We start from the raw sequence: 25,043 nt of genomic DNA on the forward strand, positions 1-25,043 counted from the left end.
AGTAGGTTGCCAATGTGGGAATGTGGCCCTTGGGCTGCTAAAGATTCCCCATCTGTACGTTACGTGCTCCCGACATGACCCTGAGCATCTGGGACTGCAGTGCTGAGTTTACTTTCCTTTAGATGAGAGGGCACTGGGGTCTTAAGGTGTCTTTGTAATATTTGTCTAACCAAGCAGCTCATTCTCCCTCTTCCTTCAGAGAAAGCCACGTGGGTCTGGATGACTCTCCCCAGTTGGCAGTGACCTTGCCACTTAAGATTTGGTCTCTAGTTGAAGGGCAGGGAAAGGTGGAGACGCCTTAGCCTCTGGCTGTCAGTCTTACTCTCTCTCTCTTTGGAGGCAGCTTGCACCACAAATCCTCCACGGCAGAAAATATTATTTCACAGCTGGCCAGTGCAATAACTGTTCCCCTTTTGGAAACAGTTTTCATACCATAAATGCACGCTTGATAAGGGTGAATGTGTGTAAGCAGGGTTGGGCATGGGTTACCAACAAAAAGCCCATTCTAGTTTGCTGGAGGAGTGGGAGATGTAGGGATGGAATTATCTGTCAATTTCAGTTCTCTAAATTTCTGAATTTTCCAATCTTAAATTCATTTCTCCACATTTCTGCAGCTATTTAAAAAAAATCCTCATGAAAATTCTTCAGTGTATTCATGCAAATTTCTCTTAATAAACAATGCCATTTTGATTAATACAGACATTTTTGCAAGCTATTTCTCCTAATATAATGCATTTCTGTATGTTATTTTCACTCATATATTCATTTTCATGCACACTTTGCCCTGATATATGCATTTTTGTAAAACACTGCGTGGTTGGAGAACTGAATCGCAAAATTCAGACAAGTACAAATTTCCAAGGATAGCTGTGTTTTGGTTCTCATATTGTTCTGCAAATCACAACTCTGATAGATTCAGCTTTAAATGCGAACTGAATCAAATTCTCCCACATTCCTAGAGAGGACCTCCATGTACCTTAAACCAAGGGTAGGGAACCTTTTTCAGTCCAAGGGCCACATTCCCTTCAGTGCACCCTCCCAGGGACCACATGCCAATGGTGGGTTCAGCCAGAGGCCAAAATAGGCAGAGCAACCAATGCAAATTTTACCTGTGTACAGTAGGCTAGTTTCCTTCCACATCTCTCTCTAACATCCATCCAGACAAAGCAAGTGGCTTTATCCATGTTCATGGATGCACTCAAGGAGGGTGCAAAGTAGGGCTGGGGAGGGGTGTGGTCTGGAAAGAGGGGGTGTGGCTGAGGAGGAGGTATAACCTGGGAAAAGTCCTGAGGGCCAGATTAAAAGGCCTGGAGGACCAAATTTGACCCTAGACGTAGGTTCCCTACTCCTGCCATAAAAAGAACAAAACACCTACACAAAAACACCCAATATTGCATTATGTACTCAGGAAGTTCTCAAGGGGCATAGGGGAAAGACTTCATGTTTTTTAAAAAGAGGTACCATGAGTCAAGTGTCTGTGGGAGTCGTGATTGGAAATAAACCTTGCTCCAGGGCAGGGCCAACGCCAAAAGGCAGGCAGCTCGGGCCCCAGCCAAGGGCCCCTCCTTAGGGTGTGGTGGTAACACTCCCCTTCCGCATACTCGGCAGGGTCAACTCCTGGCCTGCAGATCGCAGAGAAGGAACTCCCAGCCCCCGCCCCTATAGACCACATGGACTTGTGTTGCCTACCTACCTCTCCTCCCTTTTTGTGAATGTCCTGCACGTTGCGTGCACAACTGCGATGAACCAAGATGGCAGCAGAGGCTTGTCTAGGGGGCTAATGCCCCTACTGCCATCTTGATTGATGGCAGGCATGTGTGCGCACCAACAAAGAGGGTGACGGGGGTATCAGCCCCTTACAGAAGCCTCCACCGCCATCTTGGTTGATGGCAGCAACCTGCACACCCAGTGCACAGGGCATTCATAGAAAGAGAGAAGAGGTAGGTAGAGCGGTACCACATGGTCTTTAGGGGGAGCTGGGAGCAGGGGGCCCAGGGCAGGCTGGCACCAAAGCGCCCAGTCACGCCTGGCACTGGCCCTGCTCCAGAGCCAGCCCTCCCATTAGGCAGTGTGAGGCAGCTGCTTCAGGCAGAAGAAGGGACAGGACAGCCCCCCTACCATTCCTCCTGAGCTCCACCCACTCTCAGCCTGTCTTGAGACCTTTAGGTGACCTGCTGCCCTCAGCTGAGGTGGAAGATGCAATTCTTTGAACTGAAATAAATAATTAACTCCCATTAGTGATAAGAGCAAGAATTTATAATTACTATTTTAATTAAAACAAGAGGCTTATCAGTACTTTGAAGAGGACCAGATATTTATTTTCTTTCTGAGCCCAGGACTGGGTCTTTCATTATGCCCGGGGGGGGGGAGCAGGAGAGTAGTCGATAAGACAGACATCCTGGCATTGGTAATCTAATTAGCAAGATATGTGTGGGGTTGTTGCACACTTCCAGGCCCAGTTTCATTTTGAGTATGGAGGTGGAACCTGTGTAGATGTGGTTGATCAAAGGGAGAAGAAATTTTGAGTTAAGCAAAGCTCTGCTTTTATAAAACCTAAGAAACATACAGATACTTTGAATGTCTGAGTGCCTGCACCAGTAAAATACTGGAGGAACTTGTAAAACTTGCTGCAACAGTATTTAGAACTGAGCATGTGGTGGAAAAGACTCCTTTTCCTAACATTTTGGCTTCTTGTTTTTCTCCACCCACCACATCTCTGAAATATATCGTATATGTAATGGTTAACCGTACTGCTGCCCTGACTTACTTTATGTTTGTTGCTATTTTGTGTTTTTATTATTTTTTTATATTGATTGTGTATTTTTATTGTTTTTATTATATTTGTAAGCTGTGCTGAGCTCTGTTTTTAACAGCAGAAGGGCAGGATATAAATCCTCTTAATCAATCAATAAATACTCCATAGTGTTGGAAACTGGAGTCTAGGCATTTAAGTCTGAAAATGTTGCTTTAAAAAAAAAGATTTCTCATATCTTTCTCCAGTTTTTGGTGGTAATTCCTAGGCACAAAAACAAAACAACCGGACAATCCAAATAGTAAATATGCAAATAATTTGCATAATATGCAAATTAGCCTGCCCGGATTTGTGGAACTGGAATATGGCAACCCTAAGTTAGCTACTTTGTGAGAATGTAGGAATGACTCTTTAAAAATATTTTTATTTGATTTTTGTTTTTTATGTGGGGGTTTTTTGCATCTAGAATAAAATTAAAACATCTGTCAGTAAATATTTTTGCAATCCTTTATTGCTGACACACTTCACAGCTGTTTGAATCTCACTTTGCAATGGAAGACTGTAGGCTCATGTTGAGATGCAGCCTTTGGCACCACCAGCCCTCTCCACAAACTAGGCATGCACCTATGAACACTACACACATGCAAAGGAAGAGAAAAATACTTTATCATTTTTAAACAGATGCTGATCACAGAAGAATGCAAAAAGAACCGCAAACTAGAGCATGGTACATCTGTTTTATAGTCCATTTGAAATGGCTCCTACTAGATTATTTATATGGCCTGTAAAGGCTGGTCCAAGCCTTTATGGAGTCCGAGGACCAAACTTGGCATGAAGCAGTAGATCTGCGAGGGAGGGAAGCTGCCTTATACCGAATCAGAAAGGTCCTAGCTCAGTGGTACAGGATCTGTTCTGAATGCAGAAAGTCCCAGGTTCAATCCACAGCATCTCCAGGTAGGACAGGGAGAGAAGCTTGAAACCCTGGAGAGTTGCTGCCGGTCAGTGTAGATAGTGCTCAGCTGGAAGGACCAATGGTCCGACTCTGTATAAGGCAGCTTCCTATGAAAACAAAAGGCAGAAAATCCAAATTACTCTCTCCTCACAGTGATAAATATGATCACTCTTGCAACATGGCTCACCCCCAGACCTTTCTATTGGAAATAGCTAGCAACGGGGGGGGGGTTGACTGCCCGACATACAAGTAGCTTCCCCTCCCCAAATGACTCCTATTGCTGGATTCCTGTGGTTATTTGAAGGAAACACACTTTTCTTGTACAAACTATAATTGAATCATAAATTGGAAACGAATATAAAAGGCTGTCCTAAGCATGCTTACTTGAAAGTTCATGTCTTCAAAGCCAATTAGGACTTGACTTCAGAGAAAATATGTTTAAGGATGGGAGAATTAGTATGAAATTTCTCTTTCAAAAATCTAATGTGAGGGGGAAATCACCCATCCCCGAAGTGCACTTTGTCCTCTCTATGCAGAGACAGGCGCACACGCACTTGCGCATACACATACACACAATTGTGTAGTGGCAAATTCAGAAGTGCAGGGTCCCTTCATGATAGTCACAGCCACACCCCTCCCCCCCTTTTGTACCCCTGGGTTGAGAATGAGATCCTTGCTAATGCCTTCTCCCACAACAACAGAAGTTCCTAGGAGCCAATAAGGAAAGAGGGTTAGCTACTGAAAAGAGTCTTCTCAGTGGCTAGCTCACCACCTTTCACTCTGATTGATTCCAATCAGCAGGAAAGGACAAGGAAGAATGTTAGAAGACACTTTTCAGTGGCTAACACACTACCCTTTCATGCTGATTGGCTTGTAGGATGCTGGAGACATAGGGACTCTGCTGGGACCCTGGTCCCAAAAAGTAAGGGGTCTAAGACTCCACCGAGACCCTGGACAACTACACCCCTGCACACACACACACACTTATTTCTGGTGCTGTCACTAGTTGTAACTTCCCAGATTCTGAACCCAAACCAGAATCATCTGCAAATAAGTTTCTGCTGGACTGTGGACCCTGGATCAGCTCTATTTGTCTCCCTCTCCACCACCCATAACAGCACTCAGATCTGCCACTTGGGGTGTCTGTTTCACTTTGCTCATGGTACAGTCAGCTCTAGGAACTGGATTTTGGATCCTCATGGGCCAGAAACGATCCAGCAAAAAGGAGGAGGCTCACACACAGCCCTGCACTTTCAAGTGTATCTTTGGAAAGCACTCGTGCATTAACTCCCACCTTTCTTCCATCATTATGAATGCATTTATATCCCACCTTTTCTCCAAAAAGCTAGAGGTAGCATTCATCATTCTTCCCTCCACCTTTTATCCTCACAACAACCCTGTGAGGTAGGTTAGGCTGAGAGACTGTGACTAGGCCAAGGTCTCCCAGTGAGCTTCATGGCGGAGTGGGGATTCAAACCCTAGTCTCCCAGGTCATCATCTGACCCTCTAACCACTATACCACACTGGCATCCAAAGTGGAGTACGTATGGTTCCCAAATGGTCTCCCATCTGGATCAAGACCTCCTTAGCTTCAGCAAAATGGTGGCCTCATGTGCCTTCAGACCATACCCTGGATTCCTCAGTTTTCTTGTGTGTGGTGGGCTTTGACCCCACTTTGCCAGCTGCTTGCATGCATTTATTGTTTAAGATCTTAGCAGGATGAGCGATCACATTCCTCACATTCCTCCAAGCAAGGAAATAATCTTGTCTGTCTTAGTGCATGCTTTTGGAATCGTATCTCCGAAAGGAAGGGGATGGAGCCTGTCCAGACTGGTGAGAGGGAAGCACGGCATTCATCTCACACATAGGAGAAGGGAAGGGGATGACGCAGGCAACATTTCCTCCACCCTCCCATGTCCTCCCCACTGTTGCCTCAAGGAGATCAGTTCTGATGTGGCGTCTCCATTCGAGGGGTGCTGCTGCCAGCTCCTACATGATCCTGCTGGTTAGGGCAGGATGAGTCATTTCTCCAGAATGGAATAGCAAAAACAGGAAAGTAGAATGCTGAACTTGCTCCTTATGCCCAAGAAGCTGCTGGCTTAGAATCAAACCCAGACAAGTGGGTTTTCAAACTATGCCTTCTAGCAGGCCCTGGAGTTCCTTGGAAGCTCATCAAACAATTATAGCTCCTCATTTTAGAAAGCCCTTACGCAAAATACCCTCAGCGCCCCCTGCCTCAATGGGCCCACCTTGTCACTGCCATCACTGCCCAGTTGCTTGCCCTCTCCTTCTTTCCCACCGCCATCACTGCCCATTTTTCCTCATCCCTCCTTGCCACTGCCATCACTGCCCGTTTGCTTTCCCCCTCCCTCTTTGCCACTTTTATCACTGCCCATTTGCTTGCCCTCTCCTCTGCCCAATCCACACTACTGCCCAGTGGGTGAGGGCAGAGCAAGTGAGGGCTGCTGCTCCTTCTCCTTGATCTCACCTCTGTTTTCACACTTGAGGAGGGCAAGTGAACTGGCAGTAACCACATGGAGAAGGAAGGCCAGGGGACCCTGGAGGTCAGCAGTGCTACCCCTCCCGCTGTGATATGGGCCTCGGTGAGGCCCTCACAATGTTGATCCCTGATGCTGACCCTGAAGGGCTTGAAAGGTTCCACAAGAAGATCAGGAGTGGCAGACAAACATCCCTGCAAGATAGCTTACCCAGCACTTCTCCGGGAGCCACTGCCTGGTGAAGCAAGGAAGACAGAGGAGAGGTCCTTTTTTATGGTGGAACGTTCTCTGGAACAACCTCCTCAAAAGGAATCCATGAGGCCTCGCTGTTAGGTCACCTATAGGTGCCAGTTTTACAAATGTTTTTCAGCCAAATGTTTTGTTTCTTGATTGATTCAATTCAAGGTCAGCCCCTGAAGGTTGGCTCTCCCATGAGCCAGAGTGAGGCAACTGCCACAGGTAGGCAAATGCTGGAGGGCAGGCTGTGCTGGCAAAGGGGACGGAGCTGTGTTGCCACATAGCCTGTCTGTCCCACACCTCCTAAGAGCGCCTGGTGCCCTCGGGTGCAGTGGAGGCAACCGGTGTTGAAGTAAGATTCAGCTACCTATCAATCTGACTGACTTTTGTACATAAAATTTGGCAAGGGGGGGACTTTCCCTCAGGCAACAAAGATTGATTGCTTTCCCCCCTCAGAGCTGGCCCAAGGGATTTTGCTGCCTGAGGCAAAAGACAAGATGGCTGCCCCCTCCCCAAGTCCATGTAGAGATGTCAACTGGGGTGACAGTCGAATCTTACTTCGACAATATCCTCCACTCCACCAGAGGGCAACAGGCCAGCCTAGTGGGCAAAGGGCAGGTCACATGGCACATACAGCTCTGTCCTCCAATATCTTGCCACCACCTCCTAGCATCGGTCTCCTGAAGCAGCTGCCTCACTCTGCCTAAGGACAGGGCCATTTAATGAGCCTACTATTTCAGGGCTGTATGTTCTCAGACTCTTTAATTATTGCACTTCTCCTTTTCTGCTGTATTTTAGAATCATAGAATAGTAAGAGTTGGAAGGGGCCCACAAGGCCATCGAGTCCAACCCCCTGCTCAATGCAGGAATCCAAATCAAAGCATTCCCAACAGATGGCGGTCCAGCTGCCAGGTTGTTTCCAGCATTATTGTACTACAGCTGTTTGACTGTCCTCTCTTTAAGTACTTCAGAAGAAAGGCAGCTGACAAATGCCAGAGATAAATCAATTAAAGCTTGAAAAAATACTGCCCCAGGCTAACATCTGTTGTACTCCACTTGTGGTGGTGGTCCACGAGGATAAAATGCACCCATCCTGCAGTTAATTTATAACAAGGCCCCATCTGCATTGAAAGCAGCATCCTGCCACATAAAATTTGCACATGCTAATTTATCCCCGGATATGCAAACATAGGAATAATTACTATAATAATATAAACAAAAGTATAATCAATCTCACTGGAACGGGGAAGGAGACCGTGACCAGGTGAGTGTGTGCCTACCTGCTCAGTCTACAGACCAGGCGCTACCTGCGGGTGGACAGCTTCATGGACTCTGCTTTCCCTTCTTATAGCTCTTTTAAACTGTCAAATAGAGGACTGCCCTCTGTAAAGTAGGACACACGGCCACCATACTGGGTGTGGGTGGGTGTATGTGTAGAACTTTGTCTTTCTCACTATTATTTTGACCTCCTGACCATAAGCCAGAAAGATGTTTAGGTCTAGACAGAGCCAAACGAGGAAATTCTTATCCAGAGCTGAAATCTGGGAGTTGCTCTGGTGCTGAAGCCCAGTAAAATGTCAGCGAGTGTTTTAGTGATTATGCATTTCCCTGTGTGTGTACTGGTGGGGCCGTGTCTGAGGCTCTGCACTTTTCCTGAAGTCTGAGTCTTCTAGAATGTCTGCAGCAGCACGGCCTTGGGAAACATCAGAAGCTGCCTTATAGCGAGCCAGAACTTTTGTCCATTTAGCTCAGCATTGTCTACCAAGACTGGCAGCAGCTCCTGGGTTTCAGGCAAGTGCCTCTGTGATGTTCCTGTATTAATGTAAATATGGTAAGTGCTGTTTGTATAGAAGATACATGGTAAGTGGAATGAAAGAGGAGGGGGAGTAAATGAGCAGTAGAATGCTGGATAATTGGCTGAGTGTTTGGATGGCTGAGAGTATAAATGGAAGGATGACAGTTGAATCTGGGTGGACGTGAGTGGGTTGTTTTGGTGGAGTTTGGAGGTGGGTGTGAGTTGGTGTACGTCAGGAGAGTGTGGAGAAAGAGGGAGGTGGAGTTCGGATTAGTAATAAGTCAAATATCACAGTAATAAGCTTGTAGATCATTATCAAAGTTATCTTGTTATTAATGTTATTTAATAAATACTATTTTGGTTTACCGAAGGCCTGATCCTTGGCTGGGGTTTCACAGACCAGAAGGGAGGGTAAGGTAATAACCAAGGCTGAAGGGAAACAGTAACAAATGGTGGCAGCGGTGAAGAGGAGAAGATAACATTATTAGTATCCAGAGCAACCCCGAGTTATGAGTTATCTGCATTGATACAAGGGGGTTGGGAACAGCATAGGCACGCAGTCACAAATGTAACCGGATAGAGAGACTCAGGCAAGGTCTCTGGGAACATTGGTTGTAGAATGTGACTGGTGGTGCTGCCTAGCAGGGGGATCTATTGAGATCTGTGCTAGAGCGGAGAGAGAAACCATAAAAAAGGACAGTCCGGACTGGTGGAGTCCCTGGTGGTGCCTAGTGAAAGGCAGTAGCCATGAGCAGGTAGGAACCTGACAGGGAGGGCCAGGGAAGGGCATCACAGCCTCTCCCAGTCTTACCCAGGAATTAAAGTTGGGACCTTTTGCATGCAAAGCACGTGCTCCACCACTGAGCTACAAGCCCTGCTCTAGTAATGAATGGGTTAACAGTCATCACATTTTAAGAGCCGCAAGAGCCGTTTTAAAGCGCCATACCTGTGATTGAGGGGGAAATGTTTTTTTCTGTCTCAGGGTGAATTCTGGGGCATGTTTTTCAAGATTCTGCTTGGTTCAGTTTGAACCAAGGAAAAGTGAGGCACCTTGGGGCATAGATGAATCTGTCAGTTTTGGTGTCTCTTCGTTTTTCATTTTTCCAATCGTGTTCAGTTCTCTGAATTTCCACATCAGTTTGCAATATATATAAAACAAATCCTCTGAAAATTCAGCATTTAGTGCAAATTTATCATAATATACAACATTGTCTGTGGAATTTTCCCTAATATACATATTTTCTCAAAACAATTGTCCCTTATAGAATGCAGTTTTGCATGTTATTTGTTTTTGGGTGTTGATTAGTTATTCTCACTAATATATGCATTTTATGCACACTTTACCCTAGTAGACACATTTTGGATATATTACTTGGCAGGAGAACTGCACTGCAAAATTCAGAGAGGTGCAAATTTTGAAGGATGGCTATGTTTCTGTTCACGTATACTTTCGGCAAGTGCTAATTTGATAGGTTCACCTTTATATGTGAACTGAAATTAAATTTCCCCCCATCTCTAGGCAACTGTTGGCTAGTGTCTATAGCATCACCAACTCACTTTCCATCCCCGATCCCAGTTTTAACACGGCATCCCAAGAAGCAAACATAAGGACAGTGAATTCTCAGAGACAGGAGTCAGAAAGCGGGGAAAATTCCCAGAGAAGCGAATCAGAAGTGTGACTTCCTATGGTAAAACTATGCACAGATTCACAGTGCGCAACAGACTTTCCATTTCCTGTCTTTATATATATATACAGTAGGGCCCCGCTTATACGGCGGGTTAGGGACCAGGCCCCTGCCGTAAAGCGGAAATCACTGTAAAGCGGAACCCATTGACTGTAATGGGTCATGTCGCGCGAAAATGACGCAAAAATGCTGCAAAACGGCATTGGCTTTAAAATGGGGAATTTCCCCTGATTGAAAGCCGCCGCATCAGCTGAACGCCTGAAAGCGGGGCCCTACTGATATCCCCAAATATATACAAATATCTGGAGGAGGGTGCCTGTGCATCTTCTTCTTCATGCTCTTGCACAACCCCTTATCCATTTCAACAGGGTTTGCATAAGAAAACTTCCCATTGAATTGTGGCCCAAATCTGTTTGCATTGACTCACAAGTAGAAAAAGCATTGACGTGTGCTTTGATCATGGCTCGCACCACATACACAGCAGCCCACTATGTTGCTGCCAACGCCTGCTCTGCTTTCCCCAAGCCACAGCAAAACATCTTCATTCAAAATAGCATTCAAAGCCACAAACAGAGCCTCATTGCATTATATAGCTCACACAAGAAATGCCTCTCAATTGCAGTCTGGCAAGACAGCCGGCCATTAAGGAGGAAGCCAGAAGAGAAAAGGGCTTATGTTAAACAGTCCCAAAAGAAAGTAGGTGTTTGTTGAATAGTGAGGAAAAGGCAGGGGCGAGTTCCTCAACAGCAGGGATAGGGAACCTCAGACCCAGGAGCCAAATGCGGCCCTCCAGACCTCTCTAATCTGGCCCTTGGGACTCTACCAAAGTCACACCCCTCACTGAAACCACTCTGCACCCTTCTCTGGTGATTTTACCTCGTTGGCATGTGTCCTTGAGCTATGATCGTGCCTCTTGCTTGCCTGGATGGAGAGTGATGTATTCCTGGGCATGACTACTTTAGCCACACCTGCCATTGGCATGTGGCCCCCAGCAGGTTGCTCACGAGGGAATGTGGCCCTCAGTCTGAAAAAGATTCCTTTGCCCCTGCTATATAGCCTGCATATACACCATCCACTGACATGGCTTCTCCCAAAGAATCCTGGGAACTGACGTTTACCCTTCACAGAGCTACAGCTCCCAGCACTCTACAGTTCCCAGATGGGGGAATTCATGTGCTTTCAATGGATGGTGTGTATGCAGCCACAGTTTTAAAGAGAATTGTTTCCTGGGATGTAGGTATGTAGGTCTTTTCTGCACTGCTGCCTCTGGTCAAAACCTTTCTGGAGGTATACATCATGATCACTCTCCCTAGCCATTATCTACTCTGAAAAAAGTGTGGTGCTGTGGTTTAAGTGTCGGACTAGGCCTAGCAAGACCCAGTTCAAGTTCCCTCTTTGCCCTGAAGCTCCCTTGGTCCTATCTCTCCATCTAACCTACCTCACAGGATTGTTGTGAGGATAAAATGGGCATGAAGAAATGCAGGATCTCTTTAGTCCTCCTTCTCGACAATGCAAAAAGGGGCCACCCAACCAGAGGGAGACAGCTTCTACAAATCCGGAAACCGCCCAATTCTAAAAGGGATTATTTTCCTTGGAACTTGATGGTGAAAGTTTTGGATCTGACAAATTTAGGATAGTTCGTCTGCGTCCTAGTCCCCTGGTTTGAACTTCTGTCACAACTCAGCTGAGGAGGAGCAAAGGGTCCCCCACACTTGGTGTCTATTAGCTATCCAGTGGGTCTAAAACAACCCCTGCAGCTCTTGTTGATTGTTTCCGGCATGAATCCTGTTCAGCACACCAGGCCGACAGCCTGGCCACCTGCCTGGAATTTCAAGACTGCTTCTACTTTCCTTTGACAGTTTCCACCCTGCTTTGACTTCCCCCTCAGATGCATAGAGTCAGGAGGCAGCAGCCAAGAGAGAAGTTAATAAAATCACATTTGATTTGGAAACCTGATGTGCAAGTCCTTTGAAATCCAACGCATGCATTGTTTTGCCTGAGTATATTAGCTTGGGTTTGATGAATGCTCACTTCCACTTTTCCTTTTAATTGGCATGAAGATTATGTATACATAATCCAGGGGTAGCCAACGTGGTGCCCTCTAGATGCTGTTGGACTACCACTCTCATCAGCCCTAGCTGCAGGGAGTTGTAGTCCAACAGCATCTGGAGGGCACCACGTTAGCTGTTCCGGATATAGTTGGCCCGTAAACACAAGGCTGACCTTACCATTAAGTAAACTGAGTCACAGGGCCACTGAGAAGGAGCTACAGGGGGCAATCCTGTACCAGGCCCAGTGCCAACAGGGGGCTCAGACTCTAAGCACTCATTTAAAAAAATGTTAGGGGTCAATCCTTACTTTCTTTCTCCCCCCCCCCCAGCTCAAGAGGATGTTATGAAATGCTGGGGCGCAGCCTTGCCACACATGATGGCGATGGCAGAAGGGGGGATGGCAGATTACTGTGCCAGCCTAGCGCTGTTGCAGCAATCAGACCTAGGTCAGTCTTGATGCCCTTTTCTGAACTTTTTCCAAGTCTGCAATATCCTTTCTGAGGTAAAGCCATATACAGTATTCCAAGTGCCATCACCACAGTGATTTGCATGGTGGCATGACACTACTGATCATTTTATTTGCATAGTGGCATGACAGTACTGACCATTTTATTTGCAATCCCTTTTCCTATTAATCCCCCCAGGAAGTCATCAGCCTTACAGGACAGGGCCTCAGCCTTCTGGGGCTTAGTTCTAACCACTGCACCACCCTCTCTCTCTTTGACCTGCAGGGCAAAACATACAGGAACCTTCATTTTTATTCCTTTCATTCCTCTGTCGCATGTGCAAAATGGGCCGCACTGATTTCACAGGTGAAAGTGACAAGATGGTTACTATAGAGATGTGATGACAACCGGAAATGGGAAGAGAGGGAGGTTTGCTTCCTAGGTTGCTAAAAAAAAGAATAAAATAAAATTTAGAAACCATTTGATCTGATGCAGTGGGAGGGGAGAGTCTATTAGTGCTTAGAGGAGAATTTCCCTTTTATTCTAACATGCATTTGTTAATACTCAGCGTTGAAAGCAGTAGTCCTTGGTAAAAGTGGATTTTCCTCCAAGTAGACCATATCGCTGGGTGTTGCCTCTCTTCCAATTATCTGCTGTGATATCCTGAGCAACTTTTTGCACAGAGGATATGAAAACTGCCACTCAGTAGCCATGAACTGTTGTGGGTTTTATTCAGAAAATCAGGTCATTATGCTTTTCAGAGCTTGGATAACTGGCTTCCACCTAATCAGAACAGGCACCTTTCACACAAATACTCTAACTCACCCCCAGCAGAAGGAGAGATGGACATCTCTATCAGCTCTTCTGAAAGACCAGCAACTTTTAGCACCTCCTCTCCTTTAAATCTTTCCATTCCAGCTGATGAAGAACTCTGTAACTAAGAATTATTATTATTATTATTATTATTATTAATCTGCTCTTCATCTTCACACAATATAAAAACTTACAATCACAAAAATAGAGTGGGTCCTTAAAATAAAGCACCTGATCTTGTTTTTTTCCTCCTCCCTCCCAATCTCTTTTTCTTTTGGGTCATGCCTTTTAGATTACAAGCCTACTGGCAGATAATGTTCTGTCACTGATATGCATAAGCCACCTTAAGAGCCTTTTGCAGACTGGAAGAGAAATGCTTTAAATAAATAAAGATCCTTATCCGCCAGGGACTGTTCCTATTTACTGATGTCAGGCTCTAGTCCTATAGAGCACCTTGGATCACTCATTGAAAGAGTGCACTAAAACCTGGAGTGGGTTCCACTGCTCCACTGATATGGAGCCACCAGCCACACTGCTTAGAACGCTCGCCAGGCCACACCACTTTCCCCAGCCACAACACTACTGGTCCTGCTTTGCATCCTCCCTGAGGGCTTTTTTCCTGGTAGAAATGTGTCCTTGAACTCTGATTATGCTTCTTGCTTGCCTGAGTGCAGGACAGAGAGTAGGGTTGCCAAGTTCAGGGCCTGAGAATGATTCTGTATCTTTAAGAGAAGAGAAAATTCCGTCAAGTGCAGGTGTTCTTGCAACACTATAATGGGAAAAACCACAAGGGGAAATTCTCCCTTCCCCCTGCACAACTTTTAATGATACAGAAGACCTCTTAGTTAGCCTCCAAGCTTACCATGACAACCCTATTCATAGGGTCACCCTAAGTTGGGATCGACTTGAAGGCAGTCCATTTTTCAAATGCACATATTGGTGAAAATACATACAAAATGCATTTATATAAAGAGAAGTTGCTTGAAAAAAATGGTTTATTGGGCAAAATTGGATGCAAAAAGATGTGTATTAGGAGAAATGTGCACTAAAATACTGACAAACTTTCGGGTGGACTTTTTGTAAAAAAAAATTGCAAACTGATGTGGCAATGTGGTGAACTGGACTTAAGAATGGAAAAATTAGAAACTGAGAGAAACTGAGACTGACAAGTTTGTCCATTCCAACCTACAGCTCCCTCTTCTTACAAGGAAGCTCTTGCTTTTGCAAGAAGACGGCAATGGTGCATATTTTGCTGGGCTCCCAAACTATTTCTGCCAGCTGCTTGGCATGTGCCCAACTCCATTGTTTGTGCATTGCCGAAAGATGATTTGTGGACGTGCAGGTCTTCCTCTGCATCCAGTCGACTCTATGCGTGCAAAGAAAGGGGCTGTTTGTTCAAGGTTTTTCCAGCAAATCTCCTCGCCAAAGTCAGGGCCTGGCGAGGGTGCATGTTTCGGCCTGTGGCTGCATTCCGGCTGAGCCGCATACCTTGCCTCTGATGTAATCCTCCTTGCCACATTCAGGCCTAGAGAAACTCACACTGTGGAGATTTTTATTTATTTATTTTTAATATTGTTAAAATTATTTTATTATTGCTAAACAAACAAAAAAGTCCAGCCTGGCTGGAAGTTCTGCGTACTTAGCTTTAAAAAAAAAGAAGTCTGCCAGTGCAATACCATGTATGTCTACTTAAAGTAAGTGTAATTAAGGGCAGTGGGGTTTACAGTGCAATGCTACACTCACAAGTACGTCCTACTAAATTCAGTGGGGCCTACTTCCAAGTAAGTGGGATTTGGATTGTAAGTGTGTAGCAGGACAGGGCTTACTCCTAGGAAAGTTTTGTAGGACAGGACTGTAGTCTTAACCTCCAAAGTGAATACATCGGAACTGGCAGATCCTATGACATTTCCCATCTATCTATCTATCTATCTATCTATCTATCTATCTATCTATCTATCTATCTATCTATCTATCTATCTATCTATCTATCTATCTATCTATCTATCTATCTATCTATCTGTCTGTCTGTCTGTCTGTCTGTCTGTCTGTCTATGGGATTTATGTATCATTCTTCATCCCTTGCCAACATTTCATCAATATTTCAGTAAAAAACACTTATAATACAACAAAATGCTAATTAAGAGAGACTGAGATGTGGGGGAATCAAAAGGCTTCTTGCCTGACGCTGCCTAAAGGATAATAGAGATGGCACAAGGCGAGCCCCATTGGGAAGGAACTTTAACAAGCGGGATGCCCCATCGGAAAATGTCATCTGCTGTATTGCCGCAGGGCCATGAGGTCTGGGGCCATGCCATAACCAAAGAATGGTTGAAGTATATCAACACTTCCCCTGTATCCCCAAAGCCCATTTTTTAAAATCTGAACATTTTTCTCACACACTTCACTGTTGAAACACTTCATTATCCATGATCTTAACATTCTGTACATGGTAGCAAAGTTCATCCAAATTTACTTTCTGCACATTCCAGTCAGCCTCATCACCAATCCGGAAGCCATGACTCCATTGAGATAAATGAATCCTGTGGACAACAGCTGGACATCAGCAACTGGACCTTCCTTACAGATCTTCCAGCGGCCCTCAATGCTGGAGATCTGATCTGATTTGTACACATTTCTGAAGGAAATTGAAGCATCCCCTGCAGGGGCATTTTTCAATGGAGAGGGAGCTCTAAGACTTTTGAGATGGACCCTGGATTTTCTACCCTTTCCCCCCTTTTATAAAAACTTTAAAAAACATTAATTTTTGTACAGCAATTTTTCCCAACCTTTGGGTCCCCAATGTTGCTGGACTACAATTCCCATAACACCTGACCATAGGCCATGCCGGGTGGGGCTGATGGGAGTTGTACTCCAACAACATCTGGTGACCCAAGGTTGGGAAATGCTGGCAGGACAGCTGGGTGCACTGCAAATGGCAGCGCCAATGAGATCGCAGCACCAGACATCCTAGTTTGCCCACAGGCACGCTGTAGATTATCTGTCCAATTTTATGTCACAGGCCTGTGCCTCAAGCCCTTTAAGCATCCAACAACACCCTGATCTCCAGTCCCAAGCTTGTCATGCTTTGCTCCTTTTGTGGAATAACAAAATCATTTGTTTTGTTCTGGCACCTGGTTGCAGAGAATGCTGAAAACTGAGTCACCATCCCAACATAGGAAGCTGCCTTATGCAGAGTCAGACTGTTGGTCCATCTACTTCCGTATTGTCTACACTGACTGGCAGCAACTCTTCTGGGTTTCAGGTAGGGTTTTCTCCCAGTCTTACCTGGAGATGCCAGGGATTGAACCTGGGACCTTCTGCATGCAAGACAGATGTTGTACCATTGAGCAATGGCTCTTCCCCACAACTAAGCAACATACTGTTAAGAAATTGGGCAAATCATCAGGAACATAGGAAGCTGCCTTATACTAATCAGAGCATTGGCTCATTAGCTCAGCATTGTCTACACTGACTGGAAGCAGTTTTCCAGGATTTCAGGCAGGGTTCTCTTCCAGTCCTATCTGGAGATGCCAGGGATTGAACCTGGGACCTTCTGTATGCAAGGAAGATGCTCTATCACTGAGCTACGGCCCTTCTCCAATATCTCATAAGAGTGATAGGCTGAACAGGCCTTTTTCCAAAGGAAATATACAGGTACAGTGTTTGATGGTAGTTCAGACTGCCTCAAGAAGTGTACTGGAAGTATTTTAGCAGAGGGTGGACAGCCCTCTATCAGGAGTTGGACTGGATGACCTTCACAGTCTCTTCCAACTCTAAAAGCCAACACTGCTTTGTTTTCACCCAGAGCTGGAACCCTGTTTCCTCCTCGCTGTGTGCTCTTCCAGGCCAAAGGTTTTTGAACTCATGTGATTATCCTTGCTCAGAAATTCTCTGCCAGAACAAAATGCTCTAAAATAATGAGCAAGAGACCCTGGAGGTCAGTGAGAAGCAGAATTGTTTGATGATTGATGGTCTCCTTCCTCTGATGCCTCCAGGATTGGCTGAGCGTCTGGTGGAAACAAAATTCCTGGCTAAGCAGCGCTGTTGCTTTATTCCCTAATGCAGCACCACATTGCTCCCGTCTGAGGGTTCTTCCGTCAGGACAGAGTGTGCTTAATTTGAAACACAGTGAACCAGGGTTTAGGTCAGAGATGGGAGCCTTCAGCCCATGGTCCACACTTGGTCCACCAGGCATCTCCTTTTGGCCCACAAGGACATTTTGGAGAAGCCACACCCATCCACCCTACACCTGACATCACACTTGACATCAGGTGTGGGGCTCGTAAGGGCAGGACTTCAAAGGAACAACCAGGAGCTTCAAATGGCTGGAATGCCGCCTCTGCTCCTTTGCTGCAGCAAGGCAGCCCCCCTTGCTCCAGGAGACGGAAAGCGCTCCTCCCTCCCAGCGCTGCGCTTTGAAGCCACTCCACGAGGCTCCTTTCACATTGGAGGGTGAAAGGGTCAGCATGGAGCAGCTGGCAAGGCATAGGGCTGGCAATGCCCCTTGCATGGCGGTTCCCAAGTTTAGGAACCCCACACAAGGGATCTTGACAGATGGATGGGAGAACCTGTCAGTCATGCGACATCATAATGTTGTCATGTAATTGAGAGGTGGGTTGCTTTGCCCACCTGCACAGTTGGCCTGCAGGGTGGGGCCCAGATCTTTATCCAAAAATGTTCCCCGCCCCTGGTTTAGGTTGAAGCGTTCAATGACCTGGGGCAAGGATAGCCCATGTGCTCCTGGGCTCCTACTGGGAGGAAGGGTGGGATGTAAATCTAATAAATAAATAATAATAAACAATGTGATACCCTCTAGATGTTGTTGGACTACAGCTCCCGTCATCGCTGGTGACTGGCCATGCTGGCTGGGTCTGATGGGTGTTGGAGTTTAAAAATGTATGGGGGGCACCATGTTGGCTACCCCTGACCTGGGGACATTTATTTATTTGTTAAATTTTTATACCGCCCCACTAGCATAGCTCTCTGGGCGGTGTACAACAGAAAGTATATACAATAAAATCACATAAATCAGTACAAAAACATATATATAAAAATCCACAAATCTAAAACCAATTTGAACATATTAAACTAAAATGCCTGAGCAAAGAGAAAGCTTTTAACTTGGCGCCGAAAAGATAGCAATGTCGGCGCCAAGCGCACCTCAACGGGAAGACTATTCCACAATTCGGGGGCCACCACTGAGAAGGCCCTGGTTCTTGTAACCATCCTCCGAGCCTCTCTATGAGTCGGAACTCAGAGGAAGGCCTTCGATGTTGAACATAGTGTACGGGCAGGTTCATATCGGGAGAGGCGTTCCAGGAGCTATTGTGGTCCCGCGCCGTATAAGGCTTTATAGGTTAAAACCAACACTTTGAATCTGGCCCGGAAACATATAGGTAGCCAGTGCAAGCGGGCCAGAACAGGTGTTATATATTCGGACCGCCTGGTCCTCGTTATCAGCCTGGCCGCCGCGTTTTGCACAAGCTGTAGTTTCCGAACCGTCTTCAAAGGCAGCCCTACGTAGAGCGCATTGCAGTAATCCAATCGAGAGGTTACCAGAGCATGGACAACTGAGGTGAGGTCCTCCCTGTCCAGATAGGGACGTAGCTGGGCTACCAACCGAAGTTGGTAGAACGCATTCCGTGAAGGATCTAAGAGTACTCCCAGACTACGAACCCGCTCCTTCAGGGGGAGTGTAACCCCGTCCAGAACAGGGTGCATATCCACCATTTGATCAGAGAAATCACCCACCAACAGCATCTCAGTCTTGTCTGGATTTAGCCTCAGTTTATTAGCTCTTATCCAGTCCATTATCGCAGCAAGGCAACGGTTCAGCACATTGACCGCCTCACCTGAAGAAGATGAAAAGGAGAAATAGAGCTGCGTGTCATCAGCGTACTGGTGGCAGCGCACTCCAAAACTCCTGATGACTGCACTCAGCGGCTTCATGTAGATGTTAAAAAGCATGGGGGACATAATTGACCCCTGCGGGACCCCACATTGGAGAGCCCACGGTGTCGAGCAATGTTCCCCAAGCACTACCTTCTGGAGACGACCCGCCAGGTAGGAGCGGAACCACTGCCAAGCAGTGCCCCCAACTCCCAACTCCACAAGCCTCTCCAGAAGGATACCATGGTCGATGGTATCAAAAGCCACTGAGAGATCAAGGAGAATCAACAGAGTTACACTCGCTCCGTCCCTCTCCCGACATAAGTCATCGTACAGGGCAACCAAGGCTGTCTCGGTGCTAAAACCGGGCCTAAAACCCGATTGAAATGGATCTAGATAATCGGTTTCATCCAATAACGCCTGGAGCTGGGCAGCAACCACTCGTTCCAAGATCTTGCCCAGGAATGGAACATTCGCTACTGGTCTGTAGCCAAGGAAGGTTTTTTCAGAAGTGGTCTCACTACTGCCTCTTTCAGACAGCCAGGGACCACTCCCTCTCGTAAAGAGGCGTTTATCACTTCCCTGGCCCAGCCAGCTGTTCCATCCCTGCTAGTTTTTATTAGCCAGGAGGGGCAAGGATCTAGTGTAGAAGTGGTTGCACGCACCTGTCCAAGTACCTTGTCCACGTCCTCGAGCTGAGCCAACTGAAACTCATCCAATAAAACATGACAAGACTGTGCTCCGGACACCTCATTAGGATCAACTGCTGTAAACTGGGACCCCAAGTCCCGGCAGATGCATAAGATCTTATTCTGGAAGTGCCCAGCAAATTCATTACAGCGGGCTACCGATTGCACTATCATGTCCTCAGGGCCAGAATGAAGTAGCCCTCGGACAACTCTAAAAAGCTCCGCTGGGCGGCAAAGAGATGACTTAATAGTGGCAGCATTCTCTTAGGGTGAAGACTTCAGGAGCAGGTCTAGCAGTCCTTCACCCATGGTATGGATCCCACTTCACCAATGGCATGAACCCTTTTCATGCGTTTGGTGAATGGGTGAAAGGAATCCACATTGCATCCCCTGTCACTACGCCTGACTGCCACATGTTTATTCATCGGAAGGTCCGAGTAATAGAGCCTTTGTGCATATATGTGTACACACAGAAGCCCTGCATGTGCAGCTTGGGACAAGTAGGGGCTCAAGACATCTAAGCATGAATATGTATAAAACCAGTGACTTGAGTTAAATCATGGGTGGGGAGCCTGGGGGCTCGATTCCCTCAAGGGCATCCTTCCATAGGGTGTCCACGAGTGGTGGGCAGGGGCAGAGGCAAACATAGGTGGAGCAGCCCTTGCAGTGCAGGCAGTGGCGGCTGGTGGCTCCGTGTCAGTAAAGCAGTGGAATCTGCCTTGGGTTTAGTCCAAACTTTAAAGGAGGTGTCCCAAGGCACTTAAACCTGGAGCAGATTCCACGGCTCCACTGACATGAAGCCACCAGCCACCACTGGCATGTTGCTTTGGAAAGATGTGCCATTAAATGTGAATTGAATCAAACTTCTTCCCCCATTCTTAGGCTAGGCAACCCACCCAAGGGTCTGTGACCCACCAAGCATGAACACAGCCCATCATCTGCACGGCATGGCCCGTCAGGTCGTCTTGTTTTCATAGTCTTGAGGCAGGCAGCCGAGCAGAAATTAATCAAACCTCTGTTAAGGCTGCCAGACATTGGGTGGCAATGATGGGCTTTATCCAGCTTACTGTATCAGAGGCTGTCCAGGCCTGATAAGCATTGTTCCAGAATCCAGCAGGGGAACTCTCATGAAGAGCAGGCATGGGGTTGAATAAGGCTCAGCCACTAAATGCCAAAGAAAACTTGTTCTGTTGATTTCAAGATGCTTTAGACAGGTGGATCTCAGCTCCCAAAGGGATGCCGACGAAACTCCAGGATCATTGGGGGGGGGGGAGGTGCACACACGGCAGCGTGTGGGCAGGGCTGCAACAACAATCCATGCTGCGGGGTGGGACTCCTCAGTCTGTACCCCCAATCCACTTAAGCTCTGCTTTAGAGAAAAATAACTCTTAGAGGAGGCTTTTTTATTGTTCTCTGTCTGTTCCATCACTAACCCTTCTCAGCTTCTAGCCGACCATTGCTTTCTTTGAGGCTCAGCCAGGCAGCTAAACTCTTTCACCAGGTCCCAAGTTTGGAATTTGAAAATGCTATTTTTAAATAGGAGGGAGTGCAAGGTGGAAGCCCAGCTATAAATCAGGGGGCCCATCCCCCTCTTCATCAACGCGATGAAGGAGCCGACATGGCTTGCCATGGGAAAAAGCTTGCCATAGATGGCAAAAAGAGTTTGTGTACACTGGGATTCCAAATCCCCCATTCCATGCACATGACGTCACCCCCCAAAATCCTGGGAACTGTAGTTTGTTAAAGGTCCTGCAAACTGTAACTTTGTAAAGGGTAAACTACAGTCTCCAGGAATTATTTGGGGAAGTCATGTGCTTTAACTGTGGGCTTTAGAAGTGTCTTGTGCTGCTTTAAAGATTAACACTTTTTTGTGCACGGCAAAAGCTTTTCTGGACTAGAATCGACTTCATCAGATAGACAGGCTGTTAGATGAGGGCAGAGTCTGCAATCCAAGAGATAGGTGTGTCACATTGCTATGCAGTGCAAAAAAAAAAAGTAGTAATAGTCAAAAGAACAAAGGATCCAGTCAAAGAGGGTGTGAATTGGTCTGGCACTGCTTAGTCCTATGGCACTGAAGACACCAAGGATAAACAGTTTCCCCCAGCCTTCATCAACCTGTGGCCTTCCAGGTGTTATCAGCCCCAGCCAGCATGGTTCAGGCAGCATAGGAGTTGCAGTCCAAAACATCTGGAGGGCATCTGGTTGGCAAAGGCTTAAAGCACTTAAACACAAGCACTTAAAGAAGCACAATGACTTTCTAAAGTGAGAGAGAAACTCTCACTCCCTGCTGAGCCCAAGCCTGACAGCGTAAAATCTACAAATGAATTTCAACTCCACAATTTCATTTTGCTTCGCCAATTTGTCACCAGTTTGGGATGGGGTCTGATTGGAGTTCCTTCTTTTTATGGACTTTGTTTTCATTTGTGCTCTACATGGAAATCTTGTGGTTGGCCTTTTGGCCCCAGTTTGTAAAAAAAAACAAACCTGTAGTAACCCTCCATATTGTGGGTTGGATGACTTAACTCCTATTGATTTCAACAGGAACCAAGTGCAACTGGGGATGGGAGGGATTTGGTTAGGATTTTAATGCAAGCTTACCTGATTTGCAGTTTCCAAAAATGACACACAAATCAAAACACAGCTACACTTCGAAATTCACACTTCTCTGAATTTGTGGTGCAGGTCTCTAACCTAATAAAACTGTGTACAAATCTGTGCATGAAAATGCATATATTGGTGAAAATAAGATATGAAATGCATGATGTTTGGGGAAATTGCTTGCAAAAAATGCTATAAGGGAAAATTACATATAAAAATGTGTATGTTTGGAGAAATTTGTATGAAAATGCTGATGAATTTTTATGAGGCCTTTTTCTACAGCACAATTGCAAACTGATGCAGAAATGTATTTATTATTTATTTATTACATTTATACCTCACCTTTCTTTTCATGATAGAAACCCAAGCCAGCTTACATATGGTTCCCAGGCAGTCTCCCAACCAGGAACTAATCAGACTTGACACTGCTTAGCTTCAGCAGGGTGCTGGCTTCATGTGCTATGTACCATAGCCTGGGACCAATATATAGAATTTAAGATTAGGAAAACAAGAAGCTACAGTGAGGATTACACAGCAGCCTGCTCAGAGGAGAGGACATGCTGTTCCCAACTGTTGCTGTGTCTACAGAATAGCTAGGACTCAGTGCAACTAAAAATGAATGCACAATATAAAACTGTACACAAAAGCATGGAAAGGTTCTGTGAAAATCTGGTTTTCTATTTAGAAAGTCTCAGATCCAAGCCAATTAAAATAAAATATTGCATGACTGGGAGGGAGGGGTTGCTTATATTAATTTGCCAACTTTTTGATCTGTCTCTGCTCTTCTGTCTTTAGAAACAATTTGGCCAGCTGACACAGGCACATGATAAAGTGGGGTTCTGGAACCTGTGGTCCTCCAAATGTTGCTGGACTACAGCTCCCATCATTCTTGACTATTAGCCCTGCTTACTGGGGCTGCTGGTGTCCAGCAGCAACTGGACAGCCACAGGTTCCCCTTCCCTACAGGGATAAAGCTTCTGGAAAAAGCTTCACTAGCTGATTTCTGTTGCTAAAGGCACAGGAAGAGGCCAAACTGAGTTTTTTTCCCCAGTGTTGACAATCTTCAGCTCAATTCTCCCACAGTTGCACTATGTTACTCCTTGGACTCCTAGGTACCATTTGTCAGGCATTCCCTATTCAGCTTATGAGATATGAAACACAGCAGGGGTTGGAAGGAGTCTACAATACCTAGATGTAAAGTTCTGGGGGAAACATGGTCTGGATTCTACATAGGAATAGTATATGCTGGTTTCGGGCCACACCTCCCAATTATACCCACACAGACAGCTGAAGTTCTGCAAACAAAAGAGCATTCGCCATTCATGGGAGAGTACTTTACAACTGGATTGATTTCCCTATTGGACTTTCTACCTATACTGTAGCTCAGTGCCAAAACACATCCTTTGCATGTAGAAGGCCAAAGGCTCAGTCCTCAGCATCACCAGGTAAAGCTAGGAAACACTAGGGAAAAGTTGCCATGCAGACGATGGAGCAGGCTCAATAGATGGAAATTTCAAGGAATCAGATTTTGGCTAGATATTAGGCGGAACTTCCAAATGGCAAGAGCTATTCAAAAATGGAGCAGGAGGTGTTGGACTTTACTAGAGATATTTAAGTAGAGGCTAGTGTGAGTAACCCTAGATGAACCAATGGTCTGCCTCATTAAAGCAGCATCCTATGCATGCTCACTTGAACTCCCACTCATTGAAAAATGGATGCCCTAACACTCTGGATGTGTTGGAAACAGCTCCATTGTTTAACCTATCTCGATCCCTGGTCTGGAAGAGATGAAATGAGGCTTGATGGATTCAGAGGGCGGGGGTCCATAAATCAGCTGTCTGATAGATGAACATAAGAAGAGCCCTGCTAGATGAGGCCAATGGCCCCTATAGTCCAACATCTTGGGAAGCCCTCAAGCAGGACCTGGGTGCAACAGCACTCAGTAAGATGCCTTTGAGGCAAAAATCCCCCCTCCACCCCACCCAAAATACATAAAAAATGCCCTCTGCTGCAAACCTTGACGTCTATGCACATGATTTCTCTATAGTAGAGGGTGGGGGATCTGTGGCCTTCCAGCTGCAGTTGGACCAAACCTCCCCCACTCTGTGCCCCTGGGGGCTGATGGGAGCTGGAGTCCAGCCACAAATGGAGGGTCACAGTTTCCCCAGTTCACGCAGCATAGGGGGACATTGAAATATTCCAAGTGACCTTCACATTTGGTGGTGATGATGGCTTACAACTCAAGGTTTCTTTTGGTGCCTAACCAGCAGCTATTTCAGGAAGAGGAGCAGAAGAGGGAAGAGAAGGGGAGGGGGAGAGGGAGGGAAGGAAAGAAAGAAAATAAATCCAGGCTTAAAAATTAGAGTGGTGCAATCAAAACTAACCGTTGGTTGCCTTTCAGCTTAGCTCACTTCTGGGACCTTGAGATCATGATGCAACAGCTAACTACTGCCCCCCAAAGCAGCGTCTGTATATTTACTGAATCCAAGTCTGTACAGCCCTTGAATGCAGCTGTGCAGGCATAAGCCATCCTGCTGCCATAAAGCACAACTGCTGAGAAATGTGGCAAGACGCAAGTCACCCACCATCCCTTTCCCTGGGAGCAGTCGCTTTCCTTCCTTCTTTCTTCTGTTGCTTA

General features: G+C 46.2%; 1 long non-coding RNA gene across 1 annotated transcript; it reads right to left on the minus strand.

The window, feature by feature from the left end:
* Nucleotides 1–3,468: 3,468 nt before the first annotated feature.
* On the minus strand, nt 3,469–24,893 carry LOC133369732 (uncharacterized). Its single transcript, XR_009758967.1, has 3 exons — nt 24,790–24,893; nt 13,242–13,353; nt 3,469–3,811 (listed from the first exon to the last, which is right to left on the minus strand). It is a non-coding gene; the product is annotated as an uncharacterized LOC133369732 (long non-coding RNA).
* Nucleotides 24,894–25,043: the final 150 nt, after the last annotated feature.

The sequence above is a fragment of the Rhineura floridana genome, chromosome 14, assembly GCF_030035675.1.
Source record: "Rhineura floridana isolate rRhiFlo1 chromosome 14, rRhiFlo1.hap2, whole genome shotgun sequence".
NCBI classification, from domain to species: Eukaryota; Metazoa; Chordata; class Lepidosauria; order Squamata; family Rhineuridae; genus Rhineura; species Rhineura floridana.